Here is a 20,087-nt window from a genome sequence, read left to right as displayed (position 1 = left end):
TCACCTTGCCACACAGTATAAACCAACACAACACTGTAAAGCAACCACACTCCAAAAAAATTAAAAAAAAAAAAAGTGTTCAAGACATTAAATGCACAACTGACTCCAAATGCCATTTAGTATGCTTTGTATTATAGGATATAATAGCTACCCCCATCTGTGGAATGTTAAGCTGACACCGAAGACAATCAAAGCCTCCCATATTCAATATCTCACTATTTTCTGGTTGTACCGAAAAATAAACACCCAGCAAATGATTTCACCTTAAAAAAAAAAAAATTACCCTTAAAAAATTTTTAAGGGTAAAAAATTGGGGATGAGGGGGTAGTCCCTCCTTTTTAAAAATGTTTCTAGAGCTACTAAAAAACTGGCATTTACAAAATAGTTGATAAAAATATTCCTCTGGATTGTGCAAGAAGAGAGACAGGGACCACTGATAGGACCAGGTGTGTGATATTAATCAGACTTGGCTTCTTTCTTTCCGGCTTCATCAGAAGCTGGGCTCTCCTCGTTTTTAGTTTCTCCATTTTCTGCAGGTACATATTCTTTAGTCTCTTGGTTAGCCTCTTCAGTCTGTTTTCCCTTTGCTCCCCTTTTCCCTTTTGTTTGCACTTTTGTCTGAAGATTTATTCTTTCCTGCCTCCTTTTTGGGCTTCGTTTCCACTTTTGCAGGAGCCGGTTTAGCTGACAACCTCGCCGATCTCCTGTTGGGCTCCTCCTCCGCCGCCCCCTCGGCAGAGCTGAGCTTCCTCTCGGGCACCATGGCGGCGGTGAAGCTGCCACTTCCCGCAGCCCTGCTGCATATCGCGGCTGCCGGGCGACTCGGCGGAAAATGCCGGCGGGGACAAGAGTTGCTGCGGCCAAGGTGGTGGCCCGGCCCACCCGATCTGACAAAACCCGCCGGCCCAGACCTTGCACTTTCCTTCTTCTCTCCGGTCATCTTTTATGTTAGTCAGATCATCGTGGTCACACACAAGCGGTCACTGGTGTTATGACCTTTAGCATCAGAAGAGTCATTCAGCGGCAGTAGAAGTAAAAGTTAAAAATCACTTGCCACTTTCAGTAAAGGAAGAAAAATGTAGCTTAAAAAGACGTTTATGAAGTAAGCTAAGCTTTTAAACATTTCTGTATGGTTCGAACTGGGATGGTGTAAATATACTGTACATCCATGGGCAATTATAAATTAAACCTGAGCTGTGAAATCTGACCTCTTTACCTACCTGATCATGAACGAACAAACGTGAGAAAGAAAAACACTTAGATTTGAATTTCTTTTTTGATTCTTCTACATCTCACAGTTTGGCAGAATTGCTAAGAAGGAGTGAAATGTCCAAAGAGGTTGCCTCAGAAAGGCAGAGAAGCAAAGAGGCTGTATGATCCACACTGAATAATTTTGTCTCAAGGAATCAGATGTGCGATGTGCTGCCTAATTATAGGAAATGGCAAATTGAGAAAAACACTGTAGTCATGAAAAATCCCCAGAAGATATCTGACAATGTCCCAGAAATCTGTTTCCATTCCAAATGCTGCCAAATTCTTAATGTGGGGGAAATGCGAAAAGGAAATCAAACTTTGACTCTCCTTGTGAGTCATGAAATCAAACCCAATGGACAAAAGGCTGTTCTTGCCTGGGTTATGACACCAGCTGTCTGAAGGGACTGTTCTAATTATCACTAGTCTTATTCGTTCCAAGGTTATTTTTTTTTTTTTTTGCTTAAACGTGACCATATATGGACATGTCCCCTGAAAACTGCAGTTAATGCATTTTCTTTCCCTAGGTACACAGCTGATATTAAGAAAGTATGCTGTGTTCCCTCCTAGAATCGAAAGGATAAGAGGGCATTGAGAATAGTGATAGAAATTTTAAATAACCGAAGGGAGTGTTTTGGAGTCTGAGGCACAAATGTCCCTGATTAAGCACTGAATTAAGAGCATTCCCTGGACAATTACTACTTGAAGGAATGGGCAGAACATCTGCAGAATGGGGGTCACTGTACCAGGCTAGCCCATGAGAGCTTCAATATCCAACGACTAAAAGCAATTCTGAGATTGAGGACCAACCGTGTTTGCACAATAGAATCTTCTAGGGAATTTTTTTTTAAAGTACTTATGCTTAAACTTCACCCCAGATCAATTATACCATAGTTTTTGAAGTGGTACCCATATATTTTAAAAACTATCTAATGTGCAGCCAAAGTCATGAACTATTGGATGAAAGTCTACAATAAAAAGATGCAATGATTTCTTAACTCTTTTTGAAATTCTGATAAAAGTCATAGATTATTCATTTTACCAGACCAAATTAACATAGGGAGATATATGGTTAGATAGATAAAACTAGGACTCATGAATACCATGAAAGATCACTCATAGATCTTGTAGGAGCCAATGAACCTCAGACTAATAACCACTGGTTAGAGTTCTAGCAAAGCTAGAGGCTCAGGTGGCATAATTTACCCATCAGCCAATGTGTTTATTGTTTATTTTCTTTGTTAAACACATTGGCCTGGAAACCCTTGGAGTAGGGTTCAAAAATTATATTTAATGGATCTTTAGAGGGTTCACAACCTACTGTGGGACATAGGACATGCACACAAATATTTCACTACAAGGGAGTAAAAAGCACCCAGATGGTTAGCACAGATTAGATCTGCTCCAGTAGTTTAAAAGAACAAGCAAGTCCTTCCATCTGGGAAAATGAGGGAGAATTCCATCAAGAAGGCAGAATGATCATCTCAGAAGGCAAATGTCAAATGCACTGGAATTATAGGATTCCCACACTGTAAAGACTCTTCCAGAAAGGACTGCTGACTCAAGGTGGGAAAGAGGTCTGGCACAGTTAACACTTTATGCCTTTCAGACAAATCTAGTTTTGCATGATTATTTTTTATCATTTGCACATTTTTCCTCACCCTACCCCATCCCCAAATAAACAAAAATGCTTGATCATATCTCTAAGCATTTTTGAAATACAGTGATAACTAGTATTGATGGACAGTTTTTATTTTTTGATCCTGAATCTATACCTCTTCAAGCAGAGCATGAATTTGAGAGCTCACCCATAGTATGGCACATCTGTAGCAGATAGAACTACTGCTCCCATCTCTTCTAGTCTAACACTGTAGGTATGAAGTCTTCATAGTACTTCTAAATGTGGTTAATGTTTTTCACAAGTGTCCCTTAAAAAATGAAATAGTACTATCATTTTGTGCGTTTAAATGCATTTGCATTTCATTCAAGGGAAATGAGTTTTCTGTTTTAATTTCATCTCAATTCCACTTAAAGCCTAGCTCATTTTGTCATTGAACATTTTTTTAAGTGTTAGTTGTGCTAAATCACTCAATGGGAATTTGAAATTTGGGTAATATTTTTCAAGCTATGAATAAACTTGCATCTGCTGCTGATTCTCAAATCTATAGATTCCTTTCTCCGCCCCTAAGTTAATATTATTAATTAATTTATTTATTTTTGCTGTGTTGGGTCTTTGTTTCTGTGCGAGGGCTTTCTCTAGTTGTGGCAAGCGGGGGCCACTCTTCATTGCAGTGCGTGGGCCTCTCACTATCGCGGACTCTCTTGTTGCGGAGCACAGGCTCCAGACGCGCAGGCTCAGTAGTTGTGGTTCACGGGCCCAGTTGCTCCGTGGCATGTGGGATCCTCCCAGACCAGGGATCGAACCTGTGTCCCCTGCATTAGCAGGCAGATTCTCAACCACTGCGCCAGCAGGGAAGCCCCAATATGAATGCTTTGTATTTCTCAAGGTAAATTTTCATACATTATTTCACATGATTTTTGTAATAACTCTACAAGGCAAATAAATCAAGTCCTGTTATCTGTATTTTACAAACAGAATACTGATAGTCAGACTTACCTGATTTAGATGTAGGTTTGCCACTGAATTAGAGTTAGAACCAGATCTTCTGTGTACTAGTCCAGTGCATTTTAAATGTATTATTCTCGCTTTCCTTGTGTCCATTTTGTTAAGGAAAATAAGCAAATTTATCATTTCTCGACACTGAAAAAATATCTTATAATTTGGTTGCCATATATATTAGGAGATTCAAGCTGAATTCTACTAGTTCTAATGCCTATCATGTGACAAGCACTGGGGCATGTGTTTACCAATATTATTTCTAATCTTCATCTTAATCTTCACCTTCATTTTACAGAAGAAAAAATGAAGCTTGCAGACACTAAGTAACTTGTTAAAGTCACATACCTGCTAAATTTCTGCCCTTCTTCGTTCTCCCTCAGGCTATGGCTGACTTGGCAAATCCATCTAGACTAGCCTTTACTCTAGAACCCATGGCCAGATGTCTTACCAGATTCCCCCAAATATCCTATAACAACATTATTATTGTTGTCATTGTCAAGACAAATACTTATTTACTGTTTATATCTAGAAAACACTTCCTTAGACATTAAAAACAGAAATATGAGTGCAGTGTTTGTCTTCTAGAAGTTAAGCATCCAATAAAGGGATATAGTGCATACATAACAGCACAAAAATCAAACAATAGAACAACAGAGGGTCGCATTCCCCAGGTACAAGATAAAAGTTTCAAACTTTAGCCTGTAAATACCATCAAAATAGAAAGGGGATCAATGTAGACTGAGATAATAGAATATCTCAGAAAGGAGATAATATTTAACAAAAGATGGAATTCAGATAAAAGGAGAGAAATGAGAGGGAATTATATGTAGGAGCAATTCTAAAAATATTAAGGAAGTCAAGAAATATAGTATGTTCAGTGGATTCTAAGATGATTCCTTTGGTTGATTTATCTGTTAGATTGGATACGGCTGCAAGTAACTGAAACCTCAATTTACAGTGGCTTAAGCAAACAAGGGTTTGTTTTTCTTATATAACAAGATGTATAACCATTAGAAGGTGGTTGCTGGAACTGTTTCAGCGGCTCAATGATGCTGTCATTTAGCATGTTAGCTTTCATTGTTTATGTCTGCAGCATCATGGTCATGTGAAAGCTGCTGCCATTTGGCATATCTGTTCTGATTTGAGGAAGGAAAAGTGTGGTGAGAGAGAACACATTAGCAGCATCTGCTCTTTTCCTCTGGGAGAGGCTGTGACATAGAGAACCAGATTGCTGTGCTTGATTTGGATCATAGAAGCACATTACTGTCCCAACTAAAGCCAGGGTTTCAATAGTAAGGAAAAAGGGGAAATTAACATTGAGTGGCTAAATAAGAGTGTCTGTAGCACTTGATTATCAATAATAGAAATGTACTCAGTTCCTTCAGTTAGTGGCATTTTTTTGCACAAAATTGTGAAGCAGTAGAAAGCCCGGGTAACAGTCTCAACAGAGCAGAGTTAGAGTTCCTAAGGAACTGGGGTGTTATTAGGGGTACCACAGCATCCTTTTCACATAGCAGCAGCTCTAGTGGTTGGGTCATCCTTTAGTTCCTCCAGTAATAGGTGACGATAGCTTCCTATTTATGAATTCCATCCATTTTCTCATCTCTGTCTCTTCTCCTATTACTTCTGCTGTTTTTTCTCTATTACCGTGTAAGTTTCTGTATTGAGCTCCAATCTGACTAGAGTTGCCAGATGAAGTACAGGACACTCGGTGATTTGAATTTCTGATAAACAGCAACTATGTTTTTGTATAAATATGACCCATGCAAATTTGTGATGTACTCACACTAAACAATACTGTGTTATCTGTCTGAAATTCAAATTTAATTGGGAGTCCTGTATTTTCTTTTGCTAAATCCAATAGTCCTAAAGCAGATCTATTTGGCTAATCACCAGTTAAGACTGTCTCTGGTGGAATACTTCTAATATCATTCCACCTGATAGACCTCTGGCTAGCACATAGATAGCAGCCTCTGGCTTAGAAATCTATCCTTAGCACAGTCATCTTAGATCACTATGGTAGGCTTATGTGGGCAATGCATGGAAACATATACTTAAGGAATTTCTTGATTCTTCAGCTCATCAAGCCAGTCTGTGGGAACAGAATTCCCAGAGTACTGAGTCTTGTTCAACAAAAAAACATATTTCTACCCTATGCTGTTTCTTTTAGATAGAAGATATGCAGGTTCAGGTACACTGGTTTCCCTCCATCTCTTTCACCTTTGTTTGTATCAGTCAAAGATTCCATAGCATCTTTTTTTCTAGGCACAAAATCAGCTTATATTCCAGCAGGCATTTGTTGACCTCTACAATGGGTAGGGTGTGCATAGAATAAAATGTTTTCTTTTGCATTATGCACATAATTCCCTCTAATTTCTCTCCATTTATCTGAATTCTGTCTTTTGTTAAGTATTTTCTCTTTTCTGAGAGAGCCAACAATATCTTCTCTGTGCCAAGAATACATGGTAGATGCTGGATTGGACAAGTAGGAGAATAAGACATAATCACTAAGCTCAAGGAACCCTAAAATCTACCCTAACTGATTTCAGTTTTATAATCTAATTACACAATCTTATTGTCTAATCTTGTCATTCTCTCTCCTGTTTCTTTTTTTCGCTTTGATCTAGAAGTATAGATTTATAAACCATTGATTCTTAGGTTTCAAAAATATCTAATGTAAGAAGGAAGCATCTTTAGAAATCCCATTTCTGACTGGCCTTCCAGACTAGATCAGTGTTTTACTCATGTTCTTTTTGGTGTTCATTTCTCTGCATCATCTCTCTTTTTGCTCCAGGACTGCTGATACTGATAATACTTCTACACCAAAAGCAAAAAACCTTAGCTCCCACAGAATTATAATCATAGAATCAAAGAATAACAGTGGGTGGTACAATGAGTTCAACTCATCCTATTCTCTGCCCAGTACAGAAGTTCCCTTTCAGTCTCTCAGACAGGATTGTTAAACCTCTGTGTCAACACCATATCATGTAGCCTATTAGGTTTGGAAATATTATCAAATTACAATAAATCATTTCTTATGGTGGGCTGACATTTTCCTTTTTCTAACAGTTATCCTTTCATCCTCAGAATGTGTGCAATCTTTCTGTCCTATATAAGCCCTTCTTACATTAAAGATGCTCATCAAGCTCCTTGATCAGGACTCCTCCATTTCCTCCCTTTCTTTGACTTTTCCTTATGTCAAAATGTCCAGATTCTTCCCCATCCTTGTCACCTTTCTTCAAAATGACCTTCAGGGGCTTCCCTGGTGGCGCAGTGGTTGAGAGTCTGCCTGCTGATGCGAGGGACACGGGTTCGTGCCCTGGTGCGGGAGGATCCCACATGCCGCGGAGCGGCTGGGCCCGTGAGCTATGGCCGCTGGGCCTGCGCGTCCGGAGCCTGTGCTCCGCGACGGGAGAGGCCACAACAGTGAGGCCCGCGTACCGCAAAAAAAAAAAAAAAAAAAATGACCTTCAATATTATTTATTGAGCCCCCAAATGTAGAATACAAGAAAGTGTATCACTACATACTCTGCCGCAGGAGTGTCACCTTGTAATTGTAACTCTTACAATTGGTTATAATGAGGAAAGTAATTTTTGAGCTCCAAAAATTTTGAGTCTAATTTTTCCAAAAATTTCCAAAATTTTTAAATTTTGAGTCTAAATTTTGAGTCTAATTTTTCCTATGTGTTAGCATGATATAGAGGAGAGAAAATGGCTTCTAGAACTAGTCTGATCTGCAGTAGTATTTGAACTCTTTTCTTGAGACCTTGTACACGTTTCTTTACCACTTATAACTTCAGTTTCCTCTTCTATAAAATGGAAGTAATAAAACCTATCTCCTATGAAAATAAAGAAAAGTATGCTAAGTGCCTTGAAAAACACTAAGTTGGGGCTTTGTAAATCATTCTTGCTTCCTCTACTTGGGGACCGCAGAATAAAATGGCATACCCATAGAACATCACGGGAAAAAAAAAACCTTGCTTTTCCTATATTTTTGATTTTGATGGGAAAGTTCATGGTTAAGGATTTTCTGCTCATTCTGCTGATTTCAGAGCCTTAAAAGGCAGGTTTGTGGGTCTAGTAGTCCCCTATGATTGTTGTCCCCACTTCTTATTCATGACCATTAATGCAATGTGCCCTATTTGGCCTGAGATACAGCTATTTTCCAGTCCTGCAGAAAATCACAGAAGGAATTATTTTCCGTAGCTCATTTCTTTACTTCCCCCGACATGATTTGTTTCAGCAGGCATTAGACACAAGGAAGCAGGATGATTGTCATTTCCCCTCTCACTTGAGGAAGCAGTATATGTTGCTGCCATGAGAATTGGTCACTATAGGTAATAGAGGCAGCATACCAGTAACTAAATAGTAATGGGATGACAGCCTCAGCTTTTTAAATGACTGTGAGAGCCACCCTGGTTATTTTCTTAAAGGAGGTGAGATGTAAATATTCTAGCACATGTTTTGCATATCTGTGCTGAATCCAATCCATTTTAAAATTCAAACCATTTCTTTTTCTTTTTATTTTTTTTAATTGGGACTGAGGGCAAAAACTCAGGACCTGGTGAGGAAGGGTTTTTTAAATTAATTAATTAATTAATTATTTTTGGCTGCATTGGGTCTTCATTGCTGCGTGTGGGCTTTCTCTAGTTGTGGCGAGTGGGGGCTTCTCATTGCATTGGCTTCTCTTGTTGTGGAGCACAGGCGCTAGGCTCATGGGCTTCAGTATTTGTGGTCAAGCCATTTCTTATTGTATATTTTAGTGAATCAAAGTCTCATTTTTTTTCCGCAGAGATAACATATCTTTAAACAATTGTGCATTATGTAAAAGGAAACCCTATTATCCTATGCATGTCATCGTGGAGCATGGTGAAAATTATCCCAGAGCCTGTGTTAAAGAAACAGTATCTGAAATGTGCCTAAATTCCCTAGTGATGAAATTTGCGGGCTATATTTTGATAATATCAGTGAAATTTATTTGATCTCCACAATCTCTTCCTCTGGGGAACAATGTAGAACTCCCTTTTCCAATTCAGAACAGATCTTGCTTTCACTATGCCAGAATGGAAAGAGTTTGAGGGCTGTGGTGGCCACATGGTGGCTCTGGGATTTGTGCCAAAGCTGTGCCTGGCATGGGACTATGACAAAACCCTGTTCATTTGGGATTCAGAACACAGGAGCAAGAAGATACATTTACCCTCAGGCTGTTCCTATGTGACACTAAAACAGCTAGTCAATCCAGTAAAAAATATAGCCCTGATGCTTACTTGGCAACAGGTTGTCCAAGCCCCTGTCACATTAGAGCTGGACTTGGAAGACACTCAAAACTTGCGTATGAACTATTGGGCACAGGGGACTATTTTCTGGCTGAATATATTGTCCTAATGACTTGAATGCCTTGGTAATGAGCAGTTTAAAAGTGTGTGCAGACTGCTAAACACTGCATGCATATTTTCTCTTGCCTGTTTTATCTTCTATGTGTAAGGCAGCATGGATTATGGACAGAATTATGTCTGAATCCTGACTCTAGTTTTGTCACTAAAAGGCTATAGGCAGCTTGCTTAATCTGTCTGAACATCATTTTCTCAATCTGTAACATGGACATAATGATATCTTTACGACACCTTTCTCTTAGGTTTTGAGGATAATATATATCATATATAAAAGATGTATATATGATGATAGATAATAAAGAATAATGTTTATATATACAATAATAATATATAGGATAAAATATGTTTAGGAATATATATAACATGCATATATATGTATATATGTGTGTGTATGTGTATATATATATATATGCAAAACGCATAACAATATGCTTAGCACACATTTAAGGTACTCAAATTTTATTTCCCTTCCAAATTCCCTTCTCATATATCCATAAATGAACTATAGTGGACTCATGTCATATGTGCAGTTTATTTAACTGCAGTTTATTTAACTGCAGCTATAAGCACTCAGAAAAAGGAGAGGGGGAGAGAGAGACAGACAGACCGTCATTTGCCAGTTTTCATTTTACTTCTTTTAATGCAAGGCACGAACATGCACCACTAGAAATACTTGATTTCACATCTTCTCTAGCAACAAGGGAACGGCCGTGTTCTGTTTAATACGATCTCTGAAAAAGTCCTTGGAGAGGGCATCTACATAGCCTCTCTGGAAAAGGTATTTTTTCCTCTTAACCTTTTTGCCCTTCTTCCTTTTCTGCCTAAGTGTGAACGTGAGGCCTGAGCCCACATCATCTTGAGCGCACGTGGCTCTAAGAATAAGGACAAAGGTCAATGTGCTAAGGACAGTGAAGAATTAAAAACCAGGTCTCTGGTTGTGTGGCTGAGCCCCACAAAACCAGCTCTAGACTTCCTATGGAGCTCTTCTTATCACATGGAGAAAGTCAGTTTCCATTTGCTTATGCCACTGGAGTATCTTTGTCTTGTGTTGTTCTAAGTTGAGGCAAACACAATCCTAACAGAAACATGTAGATGATTTCACCTGCCAATCCTTTCAGTGATCATTTGCTCTGCATGATAAGAGATAGAAGAGAGGCAGATCTGACTCTGCCTTTCGTAGTATATGCATCTCACTGGTCTGCTGTGAGTCTAGTTTATAGGTTTCATATTTTTCATATAGCTTGACCCCCAACACAAGTCATGGTTTCCTGGGATGCTCATCTGAGAGCAGAATCTATTAGGATACTGGAGGAAAACCTGCTGTGTTGGACTTGCTGAGCGGTGCAAGTTGCCTTCCCAAGGGAATTTTCATGGATAGTTTTCTCCATAGGGAATTCTGGAATCATGCCCTGAGCCTAAATCTAACTCTTGGGTAAGAGGTGGAAACAGTGCATTGAACTGGGGAGCTGAGTTGGCAGTGACTGAAAGCAGAGAACAAAGCTGAGGTGTGTGTGTATTTGTATGCTTATCTGAATCCGTCCAACCCTAGATGTGTGTAATTCCAAAATACTACAGTAAAGTGAATTTTTCTTACAAGAAAAAAAGGAAAAAGTGGAAGATATATTCTAAAATGCTTTTAAAACCCAGTTTATGTTCTTTTATGTATTAACATAAAAAGTAAACATTTTCAGGAAGTGACACGTATGATTATATAATGATATATCCTGAAATAAACAAAAACTGTTACCAAAAATGCCCAGTGGTATTGCAGAAAGCATTAGTATATAATCTTCAGTTCGCTGTACAGTAGAAACTAACACAACATTGTAAAACAGCTATACCCCAATAAAAAAAAGAAACTTCAAGTGTTGTTCTCTACTTTCTGCATTACAAGAATCCCTGATTAGTTCAATATATATGGAATCCTCATATTCAAAGTGTTTGAAAATTTTCACTCTTCTAAACCTAAAATTTCTTTAAATTCTTTAAAAAATATTTTATTGAAAATGATGTCCCCATTAGTTGCTTCTTCTAGAGCAATGTTTTTCAGATGGCAAGTTGTACCACATTAAACATGAAATATTCAGGTGGTTGTGATTCTCACTTAAGAATTAAATAGAATGTAAAATCACGTGTAATAAGGGTATATTTTGTGATGTTTGTTTTGGTTTTATATATGCATGTATGTATTTAATGGGTCACAGTGTTAAGTATACTCTTAATTGTAGATTTCCCTCAAAGTTTGAAAGCCACACTGTTCCAGAGGGTCAGTATACACCCAGGTATGAAGGGCCCTCTAGAGGTGGTGCCCAACTTGAGTAAGATAGTAATTTGGTGCTGTCCAAACACAGAGGATATTTGAGGAGGCAAGAAGCATCACGGATACTATAAGAGCATCTAGTGGCTGATCCTACCCAGAGCAGGTGGGATTGCCACATTCTGGGAGTTACTACGGACATGAACAGCTATATCTAGAATATCAGACCTAAAGCCTCCTTACTCTTTGGCCTCATACCTTTCAGACATCTCAGAATAAGTTGTTAGTTAGGGAGAGAGAGAGAGAGAGGTCAGGCTCTGTATCTGTTTATTATCTGGGAAACATTTGTTATTTTCTATCCAATTACGTATCACAAATAGGGAACCACTAATTGCCCAGGGGATTTGATTCATTTGGATCCTCAACACTCAATACTTTTAATACTACATTGTAGTTTATCCAAAAATCTAAGTTAAATTTATAAAATCATTAAAAAGGTAAAATAAAATAATTGAAGTAAACTTAAAAACTCCAACTCTATTAGATAATGAAACGAACTCCTAACATCAAGGCCTGGTATCTAAGCTTCTTGGCTTAGTCCAAAATTGTACTTCTGTGATTTTTTAAACTTAAGTTATATCACGAAATCATAATATTATTGACTATAATGCTAACTCATAATTAAGTGGATGGAAAAGGTAAGCCATTTAAAGTGACTAAATTGTGACTCAATCCTCAAATTTCCAACAGAAAATAATCCGGGACACTGTTGTCACATAAGGGGTACTCAGTAAATATTGATTAATAATAGTACATTATCATATGGAATATAAAACTGTTTTCCACCCAAAACATCCAAAACATATTATTGTCTCTAATGCTAAGTTAGCGTTAGAGGCAATGATATTATCATGACATGGGATAGCTTATTTTTTAAAAAAACATAGAATATATTTTTGACTAAACCATGAAGTCTAGATACCAAGACGATGTTAGGATTCTATTTTGTTATCTAATATCTATTTTGTTATCTAATATTCTTGTTCCACTTTACCTCCAATAATTTATTTTACCTTTTTATGATTTTATAAATTTAGTCTGGATCTGTTAAATCATTTTGGATAATTATGCTATGAGGTAGTATTAAATGTATTAGGATTAGGATGTCTTTTTTTTTTTTTCCTGAGCACTGCTTCATTCTTCCTCAGTGACTTTGAGACAGATACTTTTCTGGGTTCTGTTACCTCCTCTGTAAAATAATGGTAGTGGGATTCTTTATATCTAAGGTTTTCACTTTCTGGCTCAAAAAACTCACTAATTTAAGAGAAAAACTTCATTTTATCATATTAATGATTAATTGAGACAGAGCAGGGATTTCATAGCCAACTGCAGATCATAAATGCTTTTTTAATCAAGGTGAACTATCGAAATTTTACACATGTGATTTAATGTTTTGATAAAAGTATACACGAATATAACCAACACCTCCATACTCAAGATATAGAGTATTCTCATAATTCTCAGAAATTTTCCTCCTTGTCACTTCCAGGCAACTCCCACAACCCATGGGCAACTACACTTCTGATTGCTACCACCATTAATTAGTTTAGCATAACCTTGAACTTTATATAGATAGAATCATTAAGAATATAATATTTTGTATGTGAATTCTTTCACATTAAATGGTTTTTTTAGATTGGCCTATGTTATTGTATGTATCAGCAATTCATGTTTTTATTGCTGAGTACTATTCCATTATAACAATGTATACTAAAATTGTTAATATGTTACCCTGTGCATGGGCATTAGGTTATATCCTCTTGTAGTCTACTATGAATAGACTATTATGAATAGACTGCTGCTATAATGTTATTTATACAAATAATTTTGAGGACATATATTTTCATTTCTCTTAGGTAGCTATCTAAGAGTGAAATTGCAGGGCCACTACGGAGGAGAAACTTTAACATTATAAAAAACTGCCAAACAGTTTTCCAAAGTAATTTTGATGTTTTACACATCTTCGAAAGATATATGAGTTTCAGTTGACTCATATACTTGCCAAATATGTGTTGTTGTTATTTTTAATTTTAGCCATCACAGTGTGAATAGTGATATCTCATTGTGATCATAATTTGAATTTCCCTGATAATAGTGATGCTGTACATCTTTTCATTCCTTATTTGTCATGGATATATCTTCTTTACTGACCTATCTCTTCAAACCGTTTGCCCATTTTTATTCAGTTTTTATCTTTTGTTATTAATAGCTAGAAGTTCTTTTATACATTCTGGATAGAAATTCATACGCATATATTTTCCCTTTGAACTTCGTGCCTGCTTTGTATTTTTGAATGGTGTTCCTTAAAAGCAGAAGTTTTAAAATTTTTAAATTTTAACAATGTTTTCTTTTATTTTTCGTTGACATATAAACACTACCAAATGTAAGGTAGATGGCTGGTGGGAAGCAGCCACATAGCACAGGGAGCTCAGCTTGGTGCTTTGTGACCACCTAGAGGGGTGGGATAGGGAGAGTGGGAAGGAGACGCCAGAGGGTGGGGATATGGAGATATGTGTATACATACAGCTGATTCACTTTGTTATACAGCAGAAATTAACACAACAATATAAAGCAATTATACTCCATAAAGATGTTAAAAAATAAAAAGAAAAAAATGAAAGCATTAAAAGTTTAAAAAAGTTTTCTTTTATTATTATTGTTTTTCGTGTTTTCTCTAAGAAATCTTTGTCTCTAAGCTTTCTTCTATAGTTTTAGCTTTTATTTTTAGGTATTAATTTTTGTTTATCATGAAAAATTAATTGAAAATATTTACTTTCCGATTGAAATTTCTTGGTTCATTTGTTGAAAATCAATTGACCATATACTTGTAGATGTATTCTAGAATCTCTATTCTGTTCCATTGATCTATTTTCTATCCTTATGAAAATATGGCATAAGGACATGCCAGTATTAATCATAGCAATTTTATAGTTATATTTATGATTATGTTTACGTTGTTTTGAAAGTAGTTATTGTAAATCCCCCTACTCTGTTTTTTTCAAGATTATTTTGACTCTTCTACATCCTTCATTTTTCCATATCAGTTTTAGAATTAGCTTATAATTTCTGCAAAAAAAAACACTGCAGAAAAAAATCCCAATTTTTATTGTAATTGTATCAACTCTACAGGTCACTAAAAGGAGAATTGATATCATTGACATTATTGTGTCTTCCAACAATGAATATGATATATCTTAACTGGTTGGAAATTTAAATTTTCTCAGCAATACTTTGTCATTTTCAGTGTAGAGATATTGCATATCTTTTGTTAAATTGATTATTAAATATTTTAAGTTTGATAAAATTGTGACAAACTGCTTTTTCCTTAAATTTCATTTTCTAAATGTTATCTTTGTATTATAAATACAGTCAATTTTAGTATATTAATCTTGTATCTTGTGACCTTACTTATTATTTCTAGTAGTTTTTTCTGGGTAATCTACATGAGCAATCCTGTGGCCCACAAATAAAGATGGTTTTGCTTCTACCTTTTACAATGTATTCCATTCTTTTCCTTATATTATTGCACAGGCTAGGATTCTCATTACAATGTTGAATAGAAATAGTAATTGATCTTGATCTTGATCTTAGGAGAAAAGTGTTTATGTTTCATCATTAAGCATGAGGGTAGCTGTGGGCTTTTCATAGATGTCCTTTATCACATTGAAGAAATTTCCTTCTCATCCTAGTTTGTTTGAGCATTTCTGAGCATTTTATCATGCAAGGGTGACAAATTTTGTCAAATGCTGCTTCTGCGTCCATTGATAATCATTGATTTTTATGCTTTATTCTAGTAATGGGTTCAATTACATTGATTACTTTATAAATGTTAAACTAACTTGCATTACAGAGATAAAACGCCCTTTAGGCATGGCTTTTCATCCTTTAATACATTGCTACACTTGATTTTTTATATTTTGTTAACATTTTTTGCAATTATGTTAATGGAGGCCATTGATCTGTAATTATTTTTACCTATAATATCTTCTTCAGGTTTTGATAATAGGGTTATGCTGACGTTATAAAATATGTTGGGCTGTGTTCCCTCTTCAGCTTGGGATCCATAACCCAACTTCTTGTCAGGAACTATCTGTAGGCAGAAATCTAGGGCAAATAAGGGGATCACCTCACACGTTCCTTCTCTCAAATATCATGTTCTTATACTGCTTATTGTTCAATGATTGAAGGCATACATATCTATCTATCTAGATATTTCCAGTTTTATCATGGTTTATGGCAGGGGTAAGTCCAGTGCTAGTTACTCTATCATGTCTAAAAGCAGAATACATGTTGTGGATTCTTGTTAAAAAAACAAGATTTTTAAATTTCTAGGTATAGTTAGTTTTATTTGTAACTCTGAATTAGTGAAACCACATTTTTTACAGTTTAATAAAGAAAGTTCAGAAATATTGCTGTGACAGAAGGATCTGTACATAGAAGAAACTGCAGTGTAAATAATAGATACTAGAAAATAATGAATGCTAGGAAAAAGAGTGAGATAGGAATAGAATTTCTGATTGGAGTTGGTCATTTAACTCAATAAATACTTACTGAGTAAGTATTATATAGAAAACATTATACCATTCTCTTTCGTTTGGTTTATAGGAAGAAGTGCTATGGAGAGACAAAGGAATTAGGGAGTTGTGAAAAGAGAATGACTTGCATATATGTTAGTATCCTATATGTTTATATTTATCAAGTGCCTGGAGATTAATTCATTGGTTTGTCTATTAATTTAGTAAATACTTTTTGAACATTGACTTTGTGTCATGCACTCTGCTAGATGTTGGAGACACAGTAGTAGATGTTATTGAACAGGACTTTACACATGTACTGAATAATGCAAAAACCTGTAGCAACTAGAAAACATTGAATGTTTCCCACCTCATTCACATTTGATGTAGTTATTATTTCTTTTATTTTTTATTGTGAAATGGCTTCCATACCAGAAAACCTATTACACAGACTTTCTGTTCAAGTTTTGTAACTAAGGGTTGAGAAAAAGAGAGTTTAGGCTGAAATTATTTATACATTCATCATATATTTCATGTGACTTTGAATCCTGACAAACATATATAAAATAAGTAGATGAGACTTCTAGATAGCATGTAGTAGATTAGAACAGAACAAAACTCTAATTATAAAACTAGAAAAATTCAGTTGATTTGCAAAGTCATATTTTTAAAGATACCTAAGAACTGTGGAAGCAATGAGGAGTACAAAAAACTAAAATTACAGAATGGTGAGAACTGTTCTAAGTCTTTTAGGGTTGAGGAAACAATGGTTCTTCAAGGTCCTCAATAGAAGTCCAGGATGGCCATGCACAAAGAACAGGGATGAATCATAAGTATACAGAGTTTTACTGAAATCTCAGTCTACTCTTAGGTCAATTCTTGATTGGATTGAGGTTATCGAACTCTACTGAAGGAAAAAGCAAATTATCTCTACTAGAAGATAACATCATATATGGCAACTATGGTTCTTTAATTAATAATGACTTACACTACAATAAAAGATTAGCAAACATACAAGAGCCAAAAATATCTGGTTGATAATCAAGGTAAAACTGTACATCAAAAGCAAAGATACATATAGGTCAGATGTGATAAATATGGTCAAGAAAATAGTGGAAAAGGGAAAGACAACAGATGAATAACTAGATACTTAAACTGAGAATAGGAATTTTGAAAAAAGAATTAAATAGACATTAAGTAATTAAAAGTTTACAATATATTAAATCAAAACTCCTTAAGTCAAAAACCAGACTGGACATGGTTGAAGGCGTGGTTAATGAATTCAAACACAGACATAGAAAAAACCACATCATAGCACAGAGGGAACTAGAATGGGAGAAATCGAAGAGAGCTTGAGAAACATGTGGGATATAGTCAAAAAGTCTAAGATGTGTGTAATTAGAGCCCCAGAAGGACAGAGAAGAGAAAATGGAGAGAAAGGTATATTTGAAGAGACAATGGACAACATTTTCTGTAAGCAATAAAAAATATTAGAGCTGACTTATCAACAAAAATGATGGAAGCCAAAGACAATAAAAAGACAGTTAAAGTAAGTGAAAAAGAACTGCTTACCTAGAATTTATAAATAGCAAAAAATCCTTTTAGAATAAAGGGAAAGTAAAAGCATTTTTAGGGTAAAAAGCTGAAATTTTATCACCAGAATATCTATTATTCAGACTGAACAAAAAATGATTCAAGGTGGAACTACAAAATTACTGAAAAAAATAAAGATTACTAGAATAATTAAACCTGTGAGTTGATATAAAAGAATGCTAACTATTTACAAGAAAAAAATAATGCCTTCTGGGTTTATAACATATGTAGAAATTATGATAACAATATCACAAACTCTGAAAGCAAAGAAAGGGAGTTAATTTTTCTTTAACTGTTTGAGCAATGGTAAAAGTAATAAGAAGGTAGACTGCAGTAAATCAGTGATGTATTCTGTAATTTCTAGAATAACCATTAAAATAATTATACAGGAATATAAAACTAAGGTTTGATAGAGGAGAAATAATGAATAAGACATACTTGATTGATCCAAAAGAAAAGGCAAGAACACAGGAAAACATGGAAAATTTTAAGAAAATTTTTCTAAAAATTTGGTACACTTAAATCCAAATGTCAGTATTTACACTGAAGTTTAATTACACATATCAGTTGGTTGTCTATTGAAAAAAATGTATAACATCTACAATTAAAGACAAAGTGAGAAATATGTTTATAAATATTATATATAGTAATAAGGATTGAGCTTAACCTCTAAACATAAACAACTAGAAAACAATTATTTTCAGACATTAATCAGGCAATGCAGAACTGTGAATGAGAGAAAGGAAATACATAAAATGAATGTTTTGATTACCTTGAATTTCTGCATTGAGGAAGTTTCTGGACCATGGCACAGGGAGGGAAAACATAACTAGAAACTGATTTGTTTGTTTGTTTATTTGTTTCCTTAATAATATTGGTTTTTGAATGTCAAACCAGCCTTGCATTCCTAGGATAAAACTTGTTTGGTTACAATGAATTATCATATATATATATGTATATTCCTTCTTAAAGAAACAGCTTTTGGTTTTATTGGCTTTCTCTATTTTTTTTTCCTTTGTGCAGTGTGTCTTTTTTTATTTCATTGATTTTATCTCAACTTTTATTATTTTTCATTTTCTATTTAGTTTTAATTGGCTTTTATTTTTCTAGGTTCTTAAAGTTTATAGTATACATCTCTAACATATCGAAGTTTGTTTAAATGATAATATGCCACATTCATTACAGAGTAAAATCCTTACAATAGTTATACTTCTAAATCTTTCCTTCCAGCCTATGTGCTATTTATTTGACACATTTAATTTTTATACATACTATAAATCCCACACTATGCTCATTGTTGTTATTTTAGTCAATTATCTTTTAAAGATATATAAACAAAATAATTGTGTATATTTCTTAGTAGTTATTATTTCCAGTGTTCTTTATTTCTTTATACAGATTTATAATTCCACTTGGTATAATTTTCCTTCTGTCTGAAGAACTTCCTTTAACATTACTTGTGGTGTAGTTCTGTCAGTGATGAATTTTTTTCTACTTTCTTATGTCTGGAAAATTCTTTATGTCACTCTCACTTCTGAATAATATTTTTGCTGGTTAAAGAATTCTTTTTGTCTTTCAGATTTTTTCAAATCAATTTTTTTCACTCAGTATTTTAAAGATATTGCTCGACTGTCTTCTTGTTTACATTATTTGCAGTGAGAAATGTGCTGTCATCTTAATCTTTGCTCCTTAGTACATAATGTCTTTTTTTTTCCTAGGGCTGCTTTTAAGATATTTTTCTTTATTATTAGTTTTTAGCAATTTGATTATGATGTGCTTTGGTGTAGATTTTTTTTCAAGATTATATCAATCAGTTTTATTTTATTTATTTTAAATATTCCTGTTCCCTGTTTTTGGAATTATTGGGCCTGTGGATTTATAGTTTTCAACAAGTTTGTAAAACTTTTAGCTATTCTATATATTTTTTCAAATATTTTTTCTATCCCCCACCTTTCCCCTATTCTTTGGGACTCCACTTACCTATATGTTAGGTCAACTGAAGTTGTTCTACAGGTCACCAATGTACTGTTTGATTAGAAACCTTTTTTGTTCACTCTTGTTTTATTTAGGATAGCTTCTCTTGATATGTCTTCAAGTTCACTAATATTTTCTTCTGCAGTGTAAAATCTGCATTTTTAAAATCTCTGACTTTGTAGTTTTCATCTACAAAAGTTTTATTTAGGTTCTATAATCTCTCTTTACTTAAATTTTCAAATATATGCAATAAAGTTATTCCATAATGTCCTTGTCTGCTAAGTCTAAACTCTGTGTCACTGCTCGGTTAGTTTCACTGAATTGATTATTTTCATTGAGAATCTTATTTCCTGCTTCTTTGTGTAACCATCAATTTTTATTGGAGGACAAACATTGTGGATTTTAGCTTCTTACATGGTGGATAT

General features: G+C 35.0%; 1 pseudogene; it reads right to left on the bottom strand.

Moving 5' to 3' along the window:
* Window positions 1–456: 456 nt before the first annotated feature.
* Window positions 457–763, bottom strand: LOC115844687 (non-histone chromosomal protein HMG-14 pseudogene; annotated as a pseudogene).
* Window positions 764–20,087: the final 19,324 nt, after the last annotated feature.

Source organism: Globicephala melas, chromosome 8 (assembly GCF_963455315.2).
Source record: "Globicephala melas chromosome 8, mGloMel1.2, whole genome shotgun sequence".
In the NCBI taxonomy this organism is placed as follows: domain Eukaryota; kingdom Metazoa; phylum Chordata; class Mammalia; order Artiodactyla; family Delphinidae; genus Globicephala; species Globicephala melas.
Note: the sequence above shows the minus strand (reverse complement) of the source record. Positions and strands in the feature narration are given on the sequence as shown.